Consider the following 19,672-nt stretch of genomic DNA (forward strand, 5'->3'; position numbering starts at 1 on the left):
GGGGGAACTGCAGGAAGGAAGGAGTGTGCACAGGCAAGGACATGTGGGTGCTAAGTGGGAGCAGGGGTGGGTGTGTGGGGGAGGTGTGTGCAGGGGTGTGACGGTGCTGCCCGGACGGGCGTGAGCAGGAGTGTGGGTGGGTATGCGGGTCGGCAGGTGCATGGGAAGGTGAGCACGAAGGCCTCGGGTGCGGGAGGCGTGCGTGTGCCCTTTGAAGCTCTTGAAGGCGGTCTGGGTCTTCACAAGGTGGGGCCCGTTCACTCCTTCAGGGGCCTAATTTTAGCCACAGCGCTGATCCCAAAGGCTCCCGGCCTAGGAAGGTCACTGCCCCCCATTAACCCTTCTCAGGGTCTGACCCGGCTGGCTTGCCCCTTCGCTCCTGCCCACAGCAAGTCAAAGAGGAGCCCTCACCGAATACAAAAGAGCACAGTGCTTTGCTGAGGACTGCCAGGCCCGAGGAGGCTCCGGACAGTTCCGAAGGTTCTGCTCTCTCCTTGGCCCCGTTTCAGAATCCTGGGGGGAAAGGGCTGGTCTTACCTCACGTGAGCTGGGGTAAACTGAGGATATAGGCCGCAGGCACACGGAGGTGGTGGGGAGGAACACAGGACACTAGAAGCAAAGCGAGCACAAAGAGGCTTCTCTCTGCTGAGAAGCGCCCAGGGGTCGGTCCTGAGGCGGGCGCCCGGGATGGGCACATGCGGCAAGGCCCACAGTGGCCCGACCAGGTCCTCCCTTGGCTGAGAAGGACCTGGAGCCTGGACTGAGCCCCTCACTGCACAGGCTGGACCTGATGGCATCTGGCCGACCTCTGCAAGGATGTCTGCTGTGTGGGCCCAGGGACCCAAGTGCCCTCTGGCCACTGCCATCTGTCTGGACAGTCAGGGCCAGCCCTGCCTTGGTCAGGCTGACCTCAGCGGTGAAGGTTCTGAGAACCACAGGCCACAGGACCGAGGGAGACTCTCAGCTGCCTGGTTCGCCAGTACACTCCTAGGAATACATGTCTAGTGGATTCCTAGGAGGTGCACAATGATGCTTCGCGGAAGAGAGTGGACACAGGAGAGGATTGACAAACGCTGGGCGGCTGGCACGGAAAATGTCCTCAGGGATCAAGTGGGCCGTCCCTCTCCCCACTCCACAGGTAGGAAAGCTGAGGCCTGGAGCAGAAGAGCTGTGATTTCTTCATCACAGGCGCCCTGCCGAGGCTGCCCTGAGGCCCGGCCCCCCGCCACAAGGCCCCCACTGCCCTTCGGAGGGCTGGTTCACACTGATGGGTAGCACCCACCTCGCTTGGTTCTGGGGTCCCACGAAGGAGCCCCGGTTGATCGGTGACGTCTGCCATGGAAAGGGGACGGAGAAGAGACTGTGTCTGCCTCACCGTCGCTTCTCCTGGCCTCAAACAAAGAGATGAGGGAGAGAGTCCCCTCTCTCTGTAATTTTGCCCACTCAACCCCTCACCACAGGAGGCTTGTGAGCCCAGCTAGGGGTGGGAAGTGGGCGACCCTGGGATCTCTTCTGTCTTTGGTGCCCTCCCTCCCCTTCTCACAAACAGAAATTATGTGGCCCAACCCACAGTGCTAGCTCCTCCTCCTCCTCCCACAGTGCTCAGCGCTAGCCCACCAGAAGACTCCATGCCCCCAGCAGGTCCCCTGGGTCACACCTCCTCGGCTTGGTGCTCCTCCCTCTGCCTGGGCTACCGTTTCTGCCTGCGGGGGACAAATTCCTGAGGCCTCAGGAGGAGTGGCAATCCCTCTGCCAAGCATTCCCCTGAGTCCTCCAAGGAGCCCATCCTGCACCACGTCCCAGCCCCCTGCAGGTCTTAAGACGCTGGTTATTCCAGCAGAGAGCTCTACTCTTCTCTGACCACACACCCCCTTCGCGGGGGAGACACGGTGCTCACCCCAGCACCTGAACCAGGGCTCGAATCCAGTAGGTGCTCAATAAATGCATGGCGGATTCCACGGACACCTTTACCCAGCCTCCTCTTCTGGAGCTGACAGAAGAACCACAGGGAGTTGCAAGAAAGAAAAGAGAGGGATGTGGGAGGCAGGCAGCGGGGAACCGCAGCGCGATCTGCTCGCAGTGGCAGAGAGAGAATGAATTCATTTCCTCTCTGTAGGTAATGTGCCTGTAAATATTCACAAACCACGCAAGTTCTCCTAGGCTTCCCATTAAAGATAAATGCATAAATAAACCAGGCTCCCCAGGGGCTCTGCGCATAGGCTGTTGTTCTTGTGCTAGAATAGCAGGGTGACTATTTGGCTGCCCCTCCCCCGCACACGGCGGTCCAGAGGGGGTCCAGAAGTGGGTGACCCAGAGAGGAAGCGCGCAGCTCAGCAGGGGTGGGGCTGGTCGCTCCAGAACGGAAGCAGCTTTGCCTGCGAGACCTGGGGTTTGCGGATCCAGCAGCCCGGAGGCCCAGACAGGTGGCCGCCCTGGCCACACAGGGTTTGGCTTGACAAAGTGCTCTCCGCATTCCCCCATCCTGACACCCAAACGCCCCAGAGGTCTCACACACACGGAGGCCTCTGGGCTCCAAGTGGATCCCTTGCTAAGGAGAAGACAAATGCCTCCTTGAAATGCTAGAAATGTCTGACATACGGACAGGGAGCCCAGAAGGTCCTAGACAGATAGGCTACTCGAGGGCCAGCGTCCCCTGAGCAGGGGTCCCTGTCAGGGATGAAGCCAGCTGTCCAACAGCGAAGGCCCCTCATAAATTGCCCACAGCCCCCTCTCAGCATCTTTTCTGAGCCCCTGGGGAAGGGTAAACAGCCAGACGGTGGCAGGAAGGAGACTCAAGGTGTGTGTGTGTGTGTGTGTTGTGTGTGTGTGTATGTGTGTGTGTGCGTGTGCAGGTTGGCCGGGTCGTGGAGGTGTCTCCTTCCTCAACAGACAGTGCAAACTCCTGCGGCCCAAAGCTCAGTCCTGTGAACATTCCCAGGCAATGAGCCAAACCCAGGAAAGCTTGGCTAATCTGCACTCACCTAACCAAGGCCCAGAATGGCAGTGGCAACCCTTTGCACAGCACTGGCCTGAGGGATGGGCTCTTTTGCTTTTAATCCTCATGGCAGCCCTAGGAGGCACTATGATGATCCCCATTTTACAGATGGGAAAATGGAGGTCCAGAAATATCATCTCCCAGGGAATGGGGGTGGAGGCAGGACTCACACCTGACATTCCGGCCCTGGGGTCTATATATAAAACCACCAGTGCACGGAGGAGGGGGGTCATCAAAGTGGAAAGAAGCCGGGTGCAGGATCTCAGGATCAGGGTGTGTTTGATAGTTTGAGAGGAGATAATTTTATGAGCCATTAAAAAAACAATATATATATATGTATATGTATGTGCATATATATATATGTATGTACGTGTATACATATATGTATATGTGTGTGTGCGTGTGTGTATATATAAAAGTGCCCTGGTGTGCAGCCCACCTACATCATTACTTCACTCAATCTCAAAAGCAGCTCTGCAAGGAAAGCTTATTATGCCCACTTCACAGATGAAGAAACTGAGGCTCCTGAAGTTTGTCTTCTTCCAGGTCAGTATTCAAATCTGGGCCTACTCATCCCAGCCACTTCTGCTGACTTCAGGACGGGCTCCTCCACTATCTGGAGTGACTTGGACCGAGCCCTTCACCTGGCGGACCTCAACTTCCACATCTATAAAATGGTGCCTTCCTGAGCCGCGGCCCCCCGCCCCAGCCCCGGCGGCCAGGAAGAGAGGGAGATGGCAGCGAAAGCGAAGGGCCAGAGCACGCAGTCACACGTCAGGCTCAGGGGCCCAAGCACCGGCCACATGTCGAGGATTGACATTTACACCAGTGCATCCCGACTCCCCACAGGAGGTTCTGCCAGCAGAGAGATTCAATTACGGTCATTATGGTGCACTTAGGGGAACCAGGGTGCAGCCTAATACATTTTAGAAAGATTTGCAACAACAGAGGTTGAATCAAAGCGAGTTTTCTACTTAACCCTCAGTTAAACAGAAAATCCATTTAACCACAAGGCAACACTGCCTTTCCACTCTGCAGTCAGTGGCTTTGCGTTTTAGACTGTCTGCCATTTAGATTTATATCTTTATCACCCTTAAGCTGCCTTAGAATAAAAAATAAGTTCAACGATGGAGAGAAAGATGCCATAAGCCTCTGTGGGTTTGCAGCCCTGGGTCCACACCCTCGACCCCATTTGCTCCCTCAGATGAGGCAAGGGGAAGGAAATGCACATACTCGGCACTGGTGAAGACACTGGTAGACCACCACCCCCCCTCTTCACCCCTTACGGAGGGCAAACTGAACATCTGCAGTCATTGGAAGCTTCCAGAAAAGAGGCAGGGGAAGGGATGTTCTTAGGATGAATGACAGGGGCTGGATTCCTCAAGCTCCCAGTGTGCTAAGCCACAGAGCAATGGCGGCCGGAGTTGGCCAGAAGGCGTGCTCGAGAGACGGGACAGATTCAAGCTTCTTTTCCTTGAAATGGGGAGGAAAACGTATCAGCCAGACAGTCCTGCCTGTACCAAAGGAAGCAGCACTGACTCCATCCAGGCCAACATGCTCCGGGTACAGAGTTAGCAGATAGAATATGGGGCGTTCCGTTAAGCTTGAATTTCACGTAAACAGCAAGTCATTTTTGTAGCTTATGCCCCAAATATTACAAGGGGCTCATACCGATGGCACACACTTAAACCAAAAAATTCCTTATTGTCCACTGGAAATTCGAATTAACTGGGCAGCCTGTTGCTTCACTGGCCAGACCCAGGGACCTTGTACAGGAGATGCGCAGCTGGCAGTGGGCAGTGGGACCGAGCCAGGGGCCCCTGGCCCGGCGCTGCCCGGGGAGGGGTCCCCGTAGCTGTTGTGCGGGAGGGCGATGGCGAGCGAAGAAAAGCAGGAAAGCCCGGCTGACCGGCTTTCTGGAGGCCCCTCTGCTGAACCCGACCCTGAGCGTGAACAAAAGCAGGAAACAAATGGAGCCCTGGTCCCCGAGAGGGGGACTGGACGATTTCTCCTCCCTCGCTTCCCAAGCTCTGTCATGCTGTTGAATGTTTCAACAATAACAGCATGTGCATGTACACAAAGCGACTTTTCTTAGCTTTGAGAGTCATCAGGTGGATCGATAGGATTTCAAGCTCATTGAAGTCAAGGGTTGGGAATTTTTAAAAAAACATTTCTTTAACATTTATTCATTTTGTTTTTTTAATTTTTTTTTAATGTTTTTTTTTTATTTATTTTTAGGAGAGAGAGAGAGACAGCGTGAGCAGGGGAGGGTCAGAGAGAGAGGGAGTCACAGGCTGAAACAGGCTCCAGGCTCTGAGCTGGCAGTCAGCACAGAGCCCGACGCGGGGCTCGAACCCACGAACTGCGAGATCATGACCTAAGCGAAAGTCGGACGCTTAACCGACTAAGCCACCCAGGCGCCCCCATTTATTCATTTTTGAGAGATAGAGAGAGATAGAGGGTGAGTGGGGGAGGAGCTGAGAGAGAGGGGGAGACACAGAATCCGAAGCAGGCTCCAGGCTCTGAGCCNCAGGCCAGAGGAGCCAGCTCTGTGGCCCGCAGGGCTCCTTGCCATCCCTCCTGGGTGGGGAGGCCTCTGCAGGGAGGGCCCGGGTGCTGCTTGGACAGCACAAAGCCCGGCCTCTGGTCTGGGGCCCCCCGTTCCCCAGCACGGGGACACACTGCAGCACACAGGGACAGGCCTGGGCACCTTCTGCACCCCCTGCCCTGCCCGGCTCTCTCTCATGGGACACACTCGCCCCTTGGTTCAAGTTCAGTTTAAACAGATGTTGTGTTCCTAAGAAGCCCTGTCTTTGAAGTCTAGGAGAAAATCTCAGCTCCAAAGGGACATTTCCTACCTAAAAAGCTCTCCAGGGAGTCTCGGAAGAAATAAAAACCTAAAGCCTCGGATTTTTATCTCTTGGTATTTATGAGATTTTTCATTAGAACGGCAGCCTCCACAAACTGCTCTGAGGAAGAGAAACGGAAGGAGGGTGGGGGGCAGGGACCCCACTGAGCAAGGCCGGCTGTGTCTAGGAGGGATGCAGGCTCACACCCACCGGGCAGGCCGTCACCCCAAGGATGGAGCAGCCGCGGTACACAGGCGGTTCTCAGAATCCGGATGCCTTTCAGGAACGCCAGCCAAATACCTACGGACTCGCGTTCTGCCCCGGGGTATCTTGGGCACTTAGAAGGCCTGTCTGTCCCCCATCCCACCTGGATTCTAACGGTCACCCAGCAGGCTCANACCTTCTGAGAATGTTCCGTCCCCTCCGCCTCTCTCCTTCCCCCCCCCACACCCAGCAACACCTTCTCTGGAAACATCTTCCCATCGGTGTGCCAACAGTAGGGCAGGGGAGGGCTGGGTGCAGGATGAGCTGTGTGTAGGGGATTTAAGAACCAATGTAAAACCGACCAAGAGCTGGCCGTCCTGAATAATGTCCCTGATGCATCCCTCTGCCTTGGGGAAAAGGTCTTGGAGGCTCTAAACAACTGCTGCGCTCCTGCTGCGCCCCTTCTCTTTCGCAAGAAACGGGACTCATTACTTTTCATCCCTGTAACTTACTTTTTTACCTGGACATCTGTTCCTCTAAATCCAACTTCACCTATTTTGCCCATTCCCCCTAGCCCCTCCCCTCCGGCAATCTCTAGTTTGTTCTCTGTATTTATGAGTCGTTTTCGGTTTTTGTTTGTTTATTTGTTCATTCCTTTGTTTTGTAGACTCTGCATATCAGAGAGATTATGTGGTGTTTGCTCTGACTTATTGCACTTAGCCTGATACCCCCTAGGTCCGTCCGTGTTGTTGCAGATGGCACGATCTCATTTTTTAAAAAAATTTTTTTATGGTTTATTTATTTTTGAGACAGAGAGAGACAGAGCATGAGTGGGGGAGGGGCATAGAGAGAGGGAATCACAGAATCTGAAGCAGGCTCTAGGCTCTGAGCTATCAGAACAGAGTCCGATGCGGGGCTCGAACCCACGAACCGCGAAATCATGACCTGAGCCGAAGTCGGACACTTAACCAACTGAGCCACCCAGGCGCCCCTCAATCTCATTCTTTTTATGGCTGAGTAATATTCCATTGTGTATATGTGTATACACACACACACATACACACACACACACACACACACACCACATTTATACCACATCCTCTTTATCCATTCATCAGTCAGTGGACATTTAGGTTGCGTCCATATCTTGGCTATAGTAAATAATGCTGCAATAAACATAGATACATATGTCTTTTCAAGTTAGTGCCTGTTTTCTTTGGGTAAATACACAGTAGTGAAACTACTGGATCATATGGTATTTCTATTAATAACTTTCTGAGGAACCTCCATACTGTTTCCCACAGTGGCTGCACCAGTCTGCAGTCCCAGCAACAGTGCACAAGGGTTCCCTTTTCCTCCAGATCCCCATCTGTCCACTGGCCATCCGTATGTCTTCTTTGGAAAAATGCCTATTCAAGTCCTCTCCCCAGAATATTTGTTCTTCTGGTGTTCACTTTTATAAATTCTTTATACATTTTGGATATTAACCCTTTATCAAACTTACCAGTAAAACCTTGGTTTGCGAGCACAGTTTATTCCAGAAACATGCTTGTAATCCAAGGCGCTTGTATATCAAAGTGAATTTCAAGAACTATTGGCTCATTTGTGATCATGTGACATCCAACGTCATGTACTACTCGAATTGCAAGACATCGCTCATTTGTCAAGTTAAAATTTATTATAAATGTTTGCTTGTCTTGCTGAACTCTCCCAGAACAAGTCACTCGCAATCCAAGGTTTTACTATACGTAATTTGCAGATATCTTTTCTCATTCAGTTGGTTGCCTTGTCATTTTACTGATTTTTTTTAAAAAAAATTTTTTTAATATTCATTTATTTTTGAGAGAAAGAGACAGAGCACAAGCAGGGAAGGACAGAGAGAGAGAGGGAGACACAGAATCCGGAGCAGGCTCCAGGCTCTGAGCTGTCAGCACAGAGCCCGATGCGGGGCTCAAACTCACGAGTCAAGAGATCATGACCTGAGCTGAAGTCAGATGCTCAACTGACTGAGCCACCCAGGCACCCCTTATTGATGGTTTTCATATAGTCCCAATAGTCTATGTTTGTTTGTTTGTTTTCCCCTGCCTGAGGAGACGTATCCATAGAAATGTTGGTAAGGCTGCTATCAGAGAGATCACGGCCTATGTTTTCTTCTAGTTTTATGATTTCAGGTCTCACATTTAGGTCTCTAATCCATTTTGAGTTTATTTTTGTGTGTGGCATAAGAAAGTGGTCCAGCTTCATTCTTTTGCACATAACGGCTCAGCTTTCCCAGCACTATTTATTGAAGAGACTGTCTTTTCTCCATTGTATATTCGTGCCTCCTTTGTCATAGATTAATTGGCCACACCAGTGTGGGTTTATTTTTGGGCTCTCTATTCTGTTCCATCGAACTATTTGCCTATTTTGGTGCCAGTACCATACTTTTTTGATTATGGTTTTAAAGTATATCTTGAAATCTGGGATTATGATACCTCCAGTTTGTTCTTTCTTAAGAGCTCTTTGGCAGTTTGGGGTCTTTTGTGGTCCCACACAAATTTTAGAATGATTTGTTCTAATTCTGTGAAAAATACTGTTGGTATTTTGACATAGGTTGCATTAAATCTGTAGAGCGCCTTGGGTAGTATGGACATTTTAACAATAGTAATTCTACCAATCCATGAGCATGGTATATCTTTCCATTTGTTTCTGTCACCTTCAATATCTTTCATCAGTGTCTCAGGTGAGTTCACATCTCCAGCCCTTATGCCACTAGATTTTCTCACATGTAAATAGGAGGTTTGAGCTAAGCAATGATAGTGTAGTGATTGTAAGGATGAAGACACAGAAATTGGATTATTGTAAACACTGCCATCTCAATGGCCACAAGCCATTATTTAAACTGTGTGGAGTTCACTTTTTTGGAACTTTCGTCAAGTATTTCTTTTTTCAAAATATCTATTAATGTAATTAAAAAGTATGAACCCACTACTTTTTCCTTTTTGTGGGCTGTAATGTTTGTCAGCTGGCTTGGTTATATATATGCAGTTCTCTGAAAGGTAAGTCACTGTCTTCACTGTCTGCTTTTCTTTTCTGGCCATTATTAGAATTGATCTTATTTCGTCATTATTACCAAAAATAATTTTGATAGAGAAGGCAGGTATCAAAATGCCATATTCTTTGAAAGTCAGATAGCCTAGGTATGCCCTCCTGCACCTGTTATATTTTATGTCAGGCACTGACAGCTTTATACTGCTTTCCTTCGGAGCAGGCGCCCAGGGCCAGCTCTTGGAGCTGGCTTCTCTTCCTCATTCCATGCACTCAGCAGCTCACAACACACTCTGAAAATAAGATCTGTCCTTCCCGGCATCCAGGATGAGCCGCCCCTGGGCAGCTCCAGGTAGCCCCCCGTGGGCACCTTCCTCAGGACTCCAAAGACCCTGCATCCCCTATCATCTTCTCCATCTACACTCCCTAGATGATCTCCTGAAGGCCTAGGGTTTGAAACACTCTCCATAAACTGTGGCTTCCAAATTCATTTCTCTGACCCTGACCTCCCCCTGAACTCCAGGTTTGTACCTCCATCCAGTTCTTGTCACCTCCATTTGGATGGCCAATAAATGTCTCAACTTAAAATGCCCCAAACCACAGTTAAGTTTCCGACTTCGGCTCAGGTCATGATCTCACGGTTCGTGGGTTCGAGCCCCGCATCGGGCTCTGTGCTGACAGCCAGCTCAGAGCCTGGAGCCTGTTTCAGATTCTGTAGATCCCTCTCTCTCTGACCCTCCCCTGCTCATGCTGACTCTCTCTCAGAAATAAAGTTTAAAAAAAATGCCCCAAAACAGAACTCAGCATGTTTCCCTCCCTGTCCACCAAAGCCTAGCCCAGCCAGGCTCCCGTCTACAGACACCAACTCCCTGGTCATCCTGAACTCTTTCCCCACCCCATCCAACCCATCAGTGACTCTGTCAGCTCTACTTTTTTGTCAGTGTTTATTTATTTTTTTGAGAGACACAGAGACAGACTGCAAGCAGGGGAGGGGCAGAGACAGGGCACACAGACTCTGAAGCAGGCTTCAGGCTCTGAGCTGTCAGTACAGAGCCTGACCCAAGGCTCAAACTCGTAAGCTGTGAGATCATGACCTGAGCCAAAGTCAGACGCTTAGCCGACTGAGCCACCCAAGCGCCCCAGCTCTACTTTCAAAATAGATCCTGAATGTTTGGGCTTCTCAGCACCTCCACCACCATCCTGTCTTTCCAGACCCCTTCATCTTATGCCTGGATTCTGACACCAGACACCAGCCCCCATGCTGGTCTCCCTGTCCCCACAGCCAGTTCTCTACCCAGCAGCCAGAGTGGTCCTGGTAACGTGTAAATTTCATCCCGTCTCTTCCGTGCTCACTGGCTTCCATCACACTTAGAATCAAAATCCAAAGGCCTCACCCTGGCTGGCAGCTCCTCTCCTTCCATGCCACCCTCCCTCTAGCACCGTGGCTTCCTTGCTGACACTCCCACACACCAGCCAGCCACCTGCCTAATGGCCCTTAATTTTGCTGTTCCCTTCACCAGGAAGGCTCTTCCCCCAGACGAAGTCAAGGCTTCACTGCCTTCAGGTCTCTGCTCAAATGAAATCTGATCACAAAGGCCTTCCTAGTGCCCCTTATCCAAAACGGCAGACCCTTGGTCACTCCCTGTCCCTTCCTGCACCTCATACTGCCTGACAGTCAGTCTTGGTCTCTCTCTCTCTCTCTCTCGTCAAATGGCAAACAAGCTTCATGAGGGCAGAGACTTTGCTGCTGTGTTCACAACAATGGTCCCAGCACGTGGAGCAGGGCCTGGTACACAATAGGGGCTCAACACAGACTTGTTCTGAAGAGCCAAAAATTAAGTCCTCCATTAAGAGAAACCTCGGGCTGCACGTAGCCCCAATCCCAGTCCCGATCTCAGACTGTTCAAGGCTAAAGCCATCCTCGGACCGCCCTCAGTTCAGCTAATCAAAAAACATTCCTATGGTCTGAGTCAAGGCTGGGAACTGCAGATACAAACTAGCCAATGTCTCACCGCTTGCCTGAACCCCACGTGGGCCCTTTGAACTCACCTCATAATTGGTCATTTTCAAAGCATTCTCAAAAGTCATGATTGGGTCCCACCAAAAGTAATGAACACCTCACAGATACTGAATGGTCAAAGCTGTAATTGTAATTGGTGCTTATGTGATGATGCTACATGTACTGTAACACCCCCATCCCTTACTCCTTAAAAACCCTGTTCACTATTGTTCTTCGCTTCATCTTGCTGCCACGACACCGGTAGGCAGATGAGCCCCTGCTCGAGCTTGTAATAAAGACCCTTTTGTATTTGCATCGGTGTCGGCTCCTTGGAGGTCTCTAGGAACTCGCGAATTGGACACAACAGTTCAATCAGTGAATGTGGGCTCACATTTGACATTTGCCATCAAACTAACTCTGGGCCAAGTATTATTGTCACCATACCCATTCTACAGATATGGAAACTGAGAATCCGAGAGCAGACAGAATTTACCTCACAATCTCTGAGACGGTGGTAGATCCACCACCAAAACATGGGCTCCACCGAACAGGAAATCAATAAAGAAAATAAACAAAACCAAGGGCTGCTTCTCTGAGAAGATGGATAAAATTGACAAGCCTCTGGCCAGGCTGACTAAGAAAGAAAGGGAGAGGACACAAATTGTAAAATTGTGGAAGAGGGGACATCATCCTAGTTCCCACGATCATCAGATGAGTAAGAAAAGAATACAACTGATAATTCTAGGTCCACAAAATAGGTAACTTACATGAAATAGATCAAGTCCTAGAAAGATACAACCTGTCCAAACTCTTTGAAGAACAGGCAACCTAAATAGGCCTGTATCTATTAAATAAGTGAATCAATAATTAATAACCTTTCAACACAGAACACGGGCCAGATGCATTCACTGATGAATTCCGCCAAACATAGGAGGAAGACAGTGTACCAATCCTCAACAGTTTCTTTCAGAAGATAAAAGCAGACAGAAGGCATTCTAACTCATTCTATGAAGCTGGCAGTAACCTAACACCAAACCAGACAAAGAAAAGAAATCTACATGCAGATGCTTAGAGCAGCTTTTACTCACAATTGCCAAAGCTCAGAAGCAGCCAAATGTCTCAAGGAGGTGAACGGATGGATAAACTCAGGTACATCCAGATACTGAAATACTATTCAGCGTTAAAAAGGAAATTCTGACACCTGCTATGCCATGGGTGAGCACTGAAGACATTGTGCGATGTGAAGTAAGCCCGTGACACACACAGACACACTAACCCCAAAAATAAGCCCAAAACAAAGGCTGCATGATTCCATTTACATAAGGTACTCAGAGGAGTCAAACTCCCAGAGACAGAGAGAAGAATGGGCGAGCAAGGGGCTGAGAGCAGCGGCAAAGGGGGGTTAGTACCGAATGGGTACAGGTTTCAGCACCGCAAGACGAAGAGATTTCAGGGGTGGACGGGGCGGAGGGGCGGGGTGGGACAGCCGCACAACAGCGTGAATGTATTTAATACCACTGCAGTGCACACCACAAGATGGTCAAAACAGTACACTTTACGTTATGTATATTTACCAAAATGAGAAAAATAGGGGTGGAAACGAGCTACCAAGTCACAAGAAGACAGGGAGGATGCCTACACGAGTATTTGGGAGTGAAAAAAGCCAATCTGAAAAGGTGACCTCCTGTATGATTCCATCTGTAGAACCTTCTGGAAAAGGCAAAACTATGGCGCCAGCAAAGAGAGCAGTGGCTTCGTGGGGAAGGAAGGATGAACTGGCAGAGCCCGGAGGACTTGCAGGGCAGTGACGCCAGTCCGTGTGATAGAAACCGCAGTGGGGGGTACGTGTCGTTACACGTTTGTCCAAACCCACGGAATGAATGTGCGGCAGCAGCAGGGAGCTGTAAGGAGAGCTACGGGCTCTGGGTGATGATAATGTGTCAGCGCGGGTTCACTGATGTAATATGGGTAGCACCGTGGGGCGGGGCTGTCAGTAGCGGGGAGGTTGCGAAGATGGGGGGTATGAGAACTGTCTGTGCTTTCCCTCGGTTTTGCTGTGAACCTCAAACTGCCCTGGAAAATAAAGTCTATTAAAAAAGAAAAAAAAAAGGTTTCAGAGTCCAGAGTGCAATCTCCTTCCTCCATCCCACAGCACCTTTCTTTTATAACATAACCCTGCCCCTTCCCCCACAACGGGGACCCCTTGGCGGACCCCAACGCACAGGGGATGGCGTCATTCATTTCTTCTCGCACAGGCAGCTCTGTCTGCACAGGCCACTGAGCCTCTCCCAGCTAACAGAGCAGCACTGGCAGCCGATTTGGGCTTTCCCCTTTATTTTTAGGCTACAGATTAAAATATGTCATTTCAAACACTTTTAACTCATAAGAGGCAGCTGGGCACAGCAGACCAGGCGCATCTCTAACACCGTAGCTGTGTGACCTTGGGCAAGTCACTTTCCCGCTCCAGGGCTGACATGCATTTAAAAATGGTGCCCCTACTTCCTCTTTACCACACCTGGCTATTTGAAAGCGCTTCAGTTGTGATTCACAGTGTGAACTTCTGTCAATAAAAAAATACACAAATCTCCTTAAAGGGCATGTCCTGTCGGGGACATGAAGCATCTCCCAGGGAAAAGCTCCCTGGCTTTGCCTCCTCTCAGGGACGAGGGTGTGTGCGGCCCGGGGATGAACCTCCCTGTGTAAATCTAAAACAACATGCAAAAGAAAGGAAGGAAAAGGTTGGGGATGGAAAGTTTCCAAGAGTGCAGAAAGAGACCAGGGTGCTGTTGTCAGTCACATGTGGACACAGGGCTGGCCTGAGGCCAGAAAGTCCTGGCAGACATTGGGCTGAGTGAGCAGGAAGCTGGGGTGGTGAGAACCTGTCATCCTGTCCCCTCACATCTGTGGCCCAGCCAGAGAGTGAGGGGGAAGCCAGGAGGGAGAAGAGGCGCGGGGGCCCCATCCTGGACTGGGACTCAAGGCTTGCATGAGCGGCAGGGGTCCGACGGGACAGGTAATGATACCAGCCTTTCTGGAATGTGGACTCCTTCCTGGGTGGTGGGCTGCATACCTGACAGCCATCGTCTTGTTTGATCTTGACCATGGAGCCCGCAATTACAATGGCTGTCTTCACATCGTAGGAGAGTAATAGAGTTCATTCGCCCAAGACAATAGGTAGCTAACAATAGCTCTGAAGTTCATCTACTGCCAAAGCTATGCTCTCCCTCCGGCATTAAACTGCACCATGATTTATCAACACCAGATGGAAAATGTGATGTATACATCAAGAGCGAATCCCTTTTCTACCTGGTCAATGAAAAGACAGGAGCTTGAATCCAGGCGGGATGCGGAAATCATTGGACCCCATGCCATCTCTGCTGCAGGAAAAGAAATAAAAGGGCTGGACTGAGGGAGGTGAGGGCGCTGCCTACCTTGGGTGGACTCAGAACACGGCCCGAGCTCTGGCCTTGAACTGTGCCAAGTTCGGGCTAGAACCTGAGGACGGTCAAGAGAACAGGAAGCCACGAGTGCACTGAGACCTGCATCCTCAGAGTGAGGCAGAGGCAGCTACGGCCTCCCGGCAGCAGAGGGAAGGTGTGACGTGGGACACATGTGTGACGTGGGACACGGTGACGTGGGACAGCAGCCTGGAGGGAAGGGGGTGAAGCTTCCTCTCTGCAGGCCCACAGAGCAGACGTGGGGCAAGCAGATGGAGGGTACGAGAAAACACATTCCCGCTCTGCAGAGGACGCCGCTCCCACCCATCACAGCCGGCCCAGGGCAGCCCGAGGCCACCAAGGCCGCCCTGGAGGCTGTGTGCCCACCTCCCCGGGGCCGGCAGGGCAGATACCCAGGACCGCTTGGCAGGAACGCTAGCGTGGAGACTGTGCCAGGCACTGAGGTGCCTGTAAGCCCCTGCTAGCCGTTGCAGAGCTGGCCTGCGGACCCTCGCTCACGGCAGGGGACACTGACCCTCCTTATAGAGGGTTCGTGTGGACAAGCAACCTGCCCAAGGTCACAGTGGAGCAGAGCTCTGACTAGGACCCAGATCTTCCCCCCAAATCACCCTGTGGGTCCAGAGGGGGCTAACAGAGCTCACCCGGACCACTTGGGAAGTTCTCTTAGTAACTTCTCTCAATTCCATCATGACCTCTTTCCCCCCTGATAACCATGGCTCTGCTTCCAGACCACATCCTCACCACCCCGCACTGCCCTACCTCATTCTGCCAGCCTCCGGCCTCCCTAACTGTGCCTCATCTTCCTCTAAAAACTAGGGACATTAGATATACGTTAGAATCACCAGGGCGCTTAGAACATACTATGACTTCTCTGAAAGTAGAAAGTACATAAATGTGGAGTAATCAGGCGCCCGGGTGGCTCAGTCAGTTAGGCATGCGATTCTTGGCCTCAGCTCAAGTCATGATCTCATGATTCGTGAGATCGAGTCCCGCGTCAGGCTCTGTGCTGACAGCTCAGAGCCTGCTTGGGGTTCTCTCTCTTCCATGCTCTCTGCCCCTCCTCCACTCATACTCTTTCTCAAAATAAATAAATAAACTTAAAAAAAAGTTACAGTCATCAAAACAGCATGGTACTGGCTCAAGGACAGATGCGGTGAGCAATGGAAGAGAACTGAGAGAAACAAACCCATAAATCTGCGGCAAAATGGTTTTCAAGAAGAGTGCAGAGACTATTCGATGGGGAAAGAATAATCATCTCAACAAGTGATGCTGGGAAAACTGGATAATCACATGTCAAAGAATGGAGGTGCACCCCTACCTCACACTCTATCCCAGGGTTAACTCAAAATGGATCAGTGGTCTAAGTGTCAGAGCTAAAACCGTACAACCCCTAGAAGAAAACTCAGGGGTGAGTCTTCATGGCCTTTGGCATTGGATTTTTCGGTATGACACCAAAAGCACAGGCACCAAAGGAAAAGCAGATAAGCCGGAGCCCGGGCACAGGTTCCCCTGGGGAAGGCAGGCTTCTGTGACCCCCGGCCTGCCTCCTGCTTCCCGCTCTCGGATCGCAGCAGGAGGAAGGTCCCCATGCTTCCTAGCAGTGGCCCTCACTGGCTCGCCGTCCTGCTGCAGAGGCTGGCTGCGTGGATTAAAAACACGGCGGGCTTTGCGTTCTCTCTGAGCTCTGACCCCTGCGCGAGGCCGGGCGGAGAACGCAGGAGGACCACCATGGACGCCCCGGGGAGATGCTGGGAGTCGCGCAGGGTGCCGCATGGGCGCTGTGAGTACCATTGCACGTGTGCTGGCATTAGCGCCTTGGGAAGCCATGGTAGTGCTGTGGGGGTGGCTGTAGACCTCTGTAGGTGTGCAAGGGTGCCGCGTGGGGTGCCTTTGGGGGCGCTGTGGGTGCTGCGGCCAACACGCCACACTTGGGGCAGGAGCCCGCGCTCAGGTCCTAATCTGACTGCTTTTAAGACTTGAAACCTGGGGCAATTTAAAACTCCTCTGCATCCCAGCTCCCCTCACCTATAGGAAGCTTGTGAATATCTGCCTCTTGGGGCACAGCAGGGATCGGCGATTATCTACAGAAAGGGTCCAGTAAATGTCACCGGGAGGGAAGTGTAAACCCAGGGAAAAAGGCTCAGGAAGAACTGTTCACACCCAAGGTGGCCCCACGCCCCAGGGTGTCAGAACAGAGAGCTGACACAAGCCAGGCCCCATTCTTGGCCCTTTTTTAGACCACGCGCAGAAAGAGGTATGTGTCTGCAGGGTAAGCTCGTTGTTTGGTTTCCAACACCCGGCTCTTCCATCCCCAGAGCCCAAGCCTCTTCAAGGGGGTCACCTTGGAAGGCCACAGCACCCCAGCGGGATTCTGCTGTTCAAAGCAAGCAGGGGCATCCCACTGGCAGTTTCCTGGGCATGCTATTTGCCCATTTTAAATTAAATTAAAATGGGCATGCTGTTTGCCCATTTTATAGATGAGAAAACTGAGACTCTGGAAGCAAAACCCCTCACCCTAAGTCAAACAGCTGCAGGAGAGCGGAGCTGGGACCCAGCCTCCGTCGGCCCAGCCCCAAGCCCCGCAGACACTTCCCACGGCAGCACATGCCTGTCTGCTCGTCGCTTATGGCCATCTTCCTATTTTCCCTGTGACTCTGCAACGTGTGTCTGTTTCCCAGCAAACAAAGGGGGGCAAAGCTAAATCGCTCTGCTCCCTTGCACACTTCCTGCAGGCAAACCAAGAACAAAAGCACCCTCGCTGCTTTTCTCTGTACTTGAAGAGATTCTTTCCTCTCATACGCGGAGCCCCACGGCTTCCCCTGATGGAGAAACACCCCTAGCAGAAGGGTCCTGGGGAAGTTAAGCTTTTTTCCGACTCGCTTCAGCGCCTTCTCCTGATTAAGAAAAGCAGGCGGGGATCCTGGCTGTGAGATAAGGCAATGGTTTCCTGTGGCAGGAAGGGGGGGGGGTGCTGCCAGGAGGCCCACAGCTGAGATTATGGTCCAGGCAGCTGGCAGGACGGGGTGAGCCTCAAGCAAGGCACACGGGACTCCCGCTCCTCCACCTGGCCTCGCTTTATCTGCCTCTGGGAGCCAGCCGCCCGGCCTTGGATTCCGGCCTGAAACACCCCGGCCAGCCGGCAACTCGCTCCAGAAGTGATCCGATGAGCTCAGGCACCAGGGGAGTGTCAGATCGGGGACTAGGAAAGTGGCCGAGGACCCGAGGACTTCCCAACCTCAGCACCCAAGGCAGCTAGAATTGCAAACGCCAGGCCACGGCTGCTGCATGCAGCATCCAAAGTGTGCTGCAGCTTCCGGGTGCCATGCAGGGGGAAGGGTGTGTAGGGGAGGTTTCTGTGCCTCCCTCATCTCGTCTTCTTCCCAGAACCACCCCAGCAATAGACGTTATGCTCCCAAAAATCCAAGAACCAGGACCTGCAGAGATTTCATGATGTGCCCCAAGTTTAAAAGCAAAAAAAAAAAAAAAATCTAGGCTAAGGAAAGCAATCATGCTTATGTCCTTTCAAGAAATGTAATTTCCAGAGGTGATTTGACTTAAGGGATTTTGTTAACCTTAAGATTCAAGTCACAGAGTCACTCAAAGGAAAACATGCAAGAATTGTATGCTGAATTGTATTCGAAGAGGGCTTCAAATCTCAGCCATAGCTCGCTCGCTGCTGTGTGACTTTGAGCAAGTCACTTAGCGTCTCTGAGGCCCAGTTCTCTCCTCTCTGAGAAGGAAGTGAGCTTAGTGCCGAGACCACAGAGCCACTGAGAGGACTGAATGCCGGTGCCGAGCGGTGCGCCTGGCAGTGTCTCAGTCAGTGTCTGTTGGGCCGACGCTTCAGATCAGCCGGGGCCCAAACTCAATCCATTTGCGCCTCAGGCTCTGTGGTCTTTCCACTGAGGGTCTGAGGCATCCTTTGGCCAAGACTGGCAGTCAGACCTCCTCGGAGCTTCCCAATGCCCTTCCTCCCCACGGCCTTCCCAACCCCCAACTCCCTCTCTGCCTCCCTGCTGCCTCACCACACCCATCACTTCCTCAGCTGCACCTCGGGGCTGGGAGCCTCAGAAACTGAGGCCATGAGGGCTGGAACAGAGTTCTGCCCATTTTACTGGCGAGAAAATGAGGCCCCATGAAAGAAATGGCTTATAAGGACTCTTGAGGCACAATGGCGGCACAGACTGGCCCAGAGGACAGATGTCCTGACTCTTCATTCAGGAACCTTCCATGAGGCTGCCTGGCCGGTCAGCAGTTCTGGGACAGTGGGCAGCCCAAGAAGCTCCCAGAAACCAGGAAACGGACCAAGACCCTTTCATTCTCAGCTCCCTCCTGGAAGGTGAAGTGTGCCCTAGAGTCCTGAGATGGATGGTGGGAATGAAGGAATCATTCTAGAAAGTTCTTCCTTCTCACAATCCCAAGACCACGGTGCCTCCTCTTGGAGGACTCACTGCCTCCCACGTTCCAGCCCTCACTTCCGGAGCCAACCCTGAGGAGCAACCACGATGGGTGAGACCCCACCTCAGCACCCGCCTCTCTCCCGTCACGTGAGCTTCAGGTGTACTCCCCAACCCCGAAAAATCTCTGGAGTGGGGACAAGAGGGAAGCCACCCTTCGCTTGCCCTGTCCCCCAGCAGCAGCGGAAAGCTCTCTCACTTAGCAGGGGAGGGTTTGCGGGGTGGGAAGAGCAGAGAAGAGAAGATCAGGCCCGTATTACAAGAAGATGCCACCGTGTTGACAAACCATACCTCTTCCAGTTGGTGTCTGCTCCTTCCGGGAGGGTCAGGATTCTCTTGAGGCCTCTCTCTGATGGCTTCAGGATAAAGTCTAGAAGGAGAAGAGAGAGACGTAGTTTAAAAAGGCAGCGGCTCGTGGGGCATGTGGCTGCCGGGGGCGGCCTCGGGTCAGATGTGCACCCTCCTTGGGGTTCCCGCTCTTGTCTGCAGGTGCAGAAGCCAGACGGGTATCTGCGGCCAGACAGACAGAACTGGGCCCACAGAGGCCTCCGGGTCAGCGTCCCCAGAGCCTACCGATGGGAGCCCATTCTCGGCACTCCAGACTGAGCCCAGGAGCCCGGACGGCGTGCCTGTGACGACAGCACGTGTGCTAATCACGCGTCGCATCGCATGTCCTTGCTCCA

General features: G+C 52.0%; 1 protein-coding gene across 2 annotated transcripts in view; it reads right to left on the reverse strand.

Annotated features, from left to right (window-relative positions):
• The window catches only part of TSPAN18 (tetraspanin 18), a 172,487-nt gene that overhangs the window by 122,690 nt on the left and 30,125 nt on the right, over nt 1-19,672 (reverse strand). The window contains exon 2 of one of the 2 annotated variants that reach the window (XM_077767448.1): nt 19,281-19,359. The gene's annotated coding sequence lies outside the window, so the exon portion shown is untranslated. Of the gene's footprint in view, nt 1-19,280; nt 19,360-19,672 lie in introns of those variants that run through there. The other variant, XM_077767453.1, reaches the window with a different exon arrangement.

Source organism: Crocuta crocuta, unplaced genomic scaffold (assembly GCF_008692635.1).
Source record: "Crocuta crocuta isolate KB4526 unplaced genomic scaffold, BGI_CrCroc_1.0 scaffold330, whole genome shotgun sequence".
Taxonomy (NCBI): domain Eukaryota; kingdom Metazoa; phylum Chordata; class Mammalia; order Carnivora; family Hyaenidae; genus Crocuta; species Crocuta crocuta.